This window comes from Crocuta crocuta, unplaced genomic scaffold (assembly GCF_008692635.1).
Source record: "Crocuta crocuta isolate KB4526 unplaced genomic scaffold, BGI_CrCroc_1.0 scaffold467, whole genome shotgun sequence".
NCBI lineage: Eukaryota > Metazoa > Chordata > Mammalia > Carnivora > Hyaenidae > Crocuta > Crocuta crocuta.
The window spans coordinates 1,134,791-1,139,624 of NW_027530632.1; the positions used below are offsets into that span (position 1 = coordinate 1,134,791).

A 4,834-nucleotide genomic window follows, 5' to 3' on the forward strand; every position below is an offset into this window, starting at 1 on the left:
TGCAGGGACCCAATTGCCCTGATGCGGCCCAAGACAGGCCTCATATAGAAGTTCCTTTGCTTATTAAAAGTGCCACCTACCAACTGGGAGTGGGCCTGCCCTTTCTTTGGTTGGTCTCTCCCTGCCTTCTGAGCACAGGGACCAGTTTCAGAAGTGCTCTTCAAAAGGCACAATTATGAAAACAAAAGGACAAGACAAAGACTGTGAGAAAGTATTTCCAATACAGGGATCTGACAGAGGGCTTTCCTCTGGAATACATAAATAGCCCATGCAACTCAATTAAGACAAAAAAAGAATTTAAAAATGAGCAAAAGAGGGGTGCCTGGGTGGCTCAGTCGGTTGAGCGTCAACTTCAGCTCAGGTCATGATTATCAAGGTTCATGAGTTCGAGCCCCACCATCAGGCTCTGTGCTGACAGCTCAGAGCCTGGAGCCTGCTTCCGATTCTTCTCTCTCCTTCTCTTTCTATCCCTCTCATGCTCATGCTCTGTCTCTGATTCTCAATAATAAATAAATGGTAAAACAAATTTAAAACAAAAATGAGCAAAAGATGTGAACAGGTAAATTAACAAAAGAAAAGGCCAAAAGCACACACAAGATGCTCAACATCACTATCCTCAGTAAAATGCAGGTAAAACCAAGATGAAATACCTACTAGAATGGCTAAAGTCAAGTTACCATTGGAATGTAAAATGGTACAGCCACTTTGGAAAACAGTCTGGCAGTTAAACACACAACTGCAATGTGACCCAGGATTTCCAAATCCTACATACATATCCCAAGAAAAATGAAAACCTATGTCCGCACAAAGACCAATAATGTTCACAGCATTCCATTTATATATACCTAAGGAAATATAAAGCAGGGCACAACACAAATGTCTATCAACTGATAAATGGAATAACTGTGGCATAATCATTCTATGAAACACTACTTAAAGCTTAAAAAGACAATATTAATACACAAAACATGGAAGAGTCTCAAAATTAGCATGCTAAATCAAAGACATGAAAAGCAAAAGAATACTTATATTTGTGTGAGGCTAAACAACTTAGTTTATTTAGAAAAACAACCAAGAAAGGACAGCCAAGGAAATCCTAAAAGCAAGAAAGATGGAGAGAGGGTGCCAGAGTGGTACATATTAAAATATATTATAAAATCTCTATAAGTAAAATAGTATGGNTAACAAAGTAGACCAGAAAATCCATAAGCTGACAAAATTGCACATGAAAATACAGTGTAAAATTAAGGCAACATTTCAAAATAGAGGAGGAAAAGACGGGCTTTCTAAACAATATATTGTGTTGGGACAATTAGCCATAAGGAGAAAGATAAACCTAGACGCTCCTCACACTGTAAACCAAGGATAAACCTCAAATGGATCAGAGATTTAAATCAAAAGATAAAAACCATTTGAGTAGTAAAAAAGTATGTGAGTGAATTTTTCTAACACCTGGGAACAAGGAAGAAAAAAAAAAATTTTCCTAGAATTCAAAACGCAAATCAGTATAGTAAAAGACTGATAAGTTTGACTACACAGAAATAAAAGACTTCTGCATGGGCAAAAACAAATGCACGAAAGTAAAGCAAAACAGCAAATGGCAAACTGCAACTTGTATTGCAGATAAGCATAAATATACTTCCTACAAAATATAGCCATCTAAAACAGAAAAATAAAACAGTGGCCGAATATCAGAAAATTGGGCAAGAGATATGAACAAATGTTTCAAAGGAAAAGAAATACAAATAGTCTGTAAACTTTAATTTCAAAAACCTCGACCTCACTAACATTTTAAAAAATGCAAATTAAAACAACAGGACATCATCTCTTCCCTCTCAGGGAAAAAGCCTGCTGAAGTAACCTTTCTTGGTTAAGACCAAGAGGAAATCCGCATTCCCAAAGGAGCTATATTTAACACTTAATCCTTACAAAGGATCCCACTTACAGAGGAATCTTTGCCAAAGAATCACTAAGGAAAATATGAAAAGACAGTTTTACTATTTACTTTAGCACTATGTGTAAAGGCAAATACTGAAGCAACTGATTTGAATAAACTATGGAATAAATCTTCATAACCTTGGGTTAGGCAAAGATTTCTTAGGTGCAACACTAAAAGCACAAGCAATAAAAGAAAAAGTTGAGAAAAATGGACATCAAGATGCAATTTTTTTTGCACTTCCAAATATACTTCCAAGAAAGTGAAAATACAAGCCACAGACTTTGAAAACATATTTGCAAATTACATATGCGATAAGAGACTGTATCCAGAATGTATAAAGAACTCTTACAACATACGAGTTTAAAAAAAAAAAAAACAAAAAAAACACAGAGGTAAAATGGGCACAGGGTTTGCATAGGCATTTTAGTGAAGAATATACATAAATAGCTAATATGTTCATAAAAAGATGCTAAACATCATCGGCCATTTGAAAACTGGAAATAAAAGCCACAACAAGATGCTACTTCACACCCACTGGAATGGCTACACTCAAAAACTGAATTACAAGTGCTGACAAGATGTGGAGAAACCGAAACCCTTTACATTCCAAGAATGTAAAATGTTATAGCCACTCCGGGAAAACAGTTTCTTAAAATGTTAAATACAGATTTACCCTACAGCTCAGCAATTCCACCCCTGGTCATCTACCCCAGAGGACTGAGAATATCTGCCCACACAAAATGTGTACAACACGAATGTTCTAAGTGGCATTCTTCACAATAGCCAAAAAGTGAAAGCAACTAAAATGCCCATCAACTAATGAATGAATAAAATGTGGTATAGCCATACAATGAAATATTACTGATAATTAAAGAAATAAAGTATCAATATGTGCTACAGATGGATCAACCTTGAAAACATATGCTAAGTGAAAGAAGCCAGTCACAAAAAACCACATATGATGTGTTTCCCTGGATAGGAAATATCCAGAAATACAAATACACACAGACAAGAAGTAGATCAGTACTTGCCAGAGGTGGAGCAAGAGGTTTCATTATGGGGAGATGGACATGTCCTTAAATAAGACTGTGGCTATGGCTGTACAACTCAGAAAATTTCCTGAAAGTCACTGAACTGCATAGTTAAAACAGTTGAATTTTATGCTAAGTAAAAATTACACTTCAACAAGCTTTAAAAAAGAAAGATAAGCAACAGGCTGGAAAAAGTATTCTCAAGACATTTCTTAAATTACCAAAATATATTGTTAAAACTTCTACAAATCGAAAAGAAAGATAAACTAGGTGATGGAAAAATAAAGTATACCTTAAAAATCTGAAATGGCGATTTAGATTAAAAATAAACACGATGTGAAGATTAACCTGCCCAGGTAACTTTATGAAGTGCTTACGCTAAGAAATGAATGACTCCTTATTATGCACAGTTCTTCATTTAGGAGAGTCTTCTGAAAACCAGTTAGTTCCAGGCACCTGGGTGGTTCAGTGGCTCAATCAGCCCCACATTGGGCTCTCTGCTGTCAACACAGAACCTGCTTCGGATCCTCTGTCTCCCTTTCTCTCTTTGCCCCTTTCCTGCTCGCTCTCGCGCGCTCTCTCTCTCTCTCTCTCTCTCTCTCTCTAATATAGATAAACATTAAGGAAAAAAACAGGTTCAGCTGTCCTCTGAGCTCCAATTACAAACTGTACTAAAAAAGATTATAATTTTCCCATTAAGCCTTGCCTTTTCAGTCTCCTACACCCATCTTCAGCCTTTTTTTATCCTCAGGTACCAACTTAAGACAAAAAAACAGAGTCATTTTGTTGCTATTTGGTTATCCTTGCTTTTAAATTCTTACACTTAGGATCATCTTTGGCCAATAAACCGTGTCAGAGTAATCTATCTCTTTTAATAAAATATAAGGTGGTTCACACAAGAGAGTACAAAGAACATTCATTTTTTTTGTTTCCAATCCCGTTTCCTTAGAAGTAGTATTTTTAAGTAATGAACAAAACCAAGGAAAAAGAACACAATGCATTTTGAGCACAACCCGTAGTCATCGGCCCCCAAATAAACAGGAAAAAGACATGCAAATGTGCACCAACCTTCCAGTAGTCAGACTGTAAACTGTAGTACCTCTGGTATGCAGATAATGCTGAAAGAGGGAAAATAAGGATGAATCGCAAAAATGTCCCATTTCAAAATCAATACTCCATGTTTTAAGAAACATTATAAGAAGCCTCCCACCATACCACCACCTCCCAATAGACAGTGATATTTAAGAGCAAATTTAGAAATCTGGGCCTCCCCCTCCTCACAGTCAGACATAATAAATGTCAAATATACAGGAGTTCATGGATGTAAAACTGCACTCCTATCTCAAACCTAAACTTGAACAGAATCTAGGCTGCCTCCTGAATCAACATGACCTTCCGCAGAGACCAAATCTGATAAAAGGATTAAGATTTTCTGAGTCTACTCCAGAATATGATGGGGTATTTGTTCCCACAGGGACCTCACTTCTAAGAATGACCAAGAGCTCGACCAACTCAAAGAGCAAAGGGAGTATTTCTTTTTTGACGCTTCCTTTCATATAATCAACAACAAATCCAGCCCACAACTGCCTTGCTCCAAACTCAGTTCCAAAACACTGTCACACAACCCTAAATCCACCACAAGGAATAAAAGGCTTTGGGAAAAACTACAGTTCCTGTCAATCTAAAAACTCAGTGAGGGGGCACCTGGGTGGCGGTTAAGCATCTGACTTCGCATCCGACTTCGGCTCAGGTCATGATCTCATGGTTTGGGAGTTTGAGTCCTGTGTCGGTCTCTGTGCTGACAGCTCAGACCCTGGAGCCTGCTTCGAATTCTCTCTCTCTCTCTCTCTCTCTCTCTCTCTCT

General features: G+C 37.4%; 1 protein-coding gene across 1 annotated transcript in view; it reads right to left on the reverse strand.

Moving 5' to 3' along the window:
- KDM6A (lysine demethylase 6A) overlaps window positions 1-4,834 on the reverse strand; it is a 134,659-nt gene that overhangs the window by 117,412 nt on the left and 12,413 nt on the right. Inside the window, exon 2 of the mRNA XM_077768522.1 lies at window positions 4,039-4,088. The gene's annotated coding sequence lies outside the window, so the exon portion shown is untranslated. The remainder of the gene's footprint in view (window positions 1-4,038; window positions 4,089-4,834) is intronic.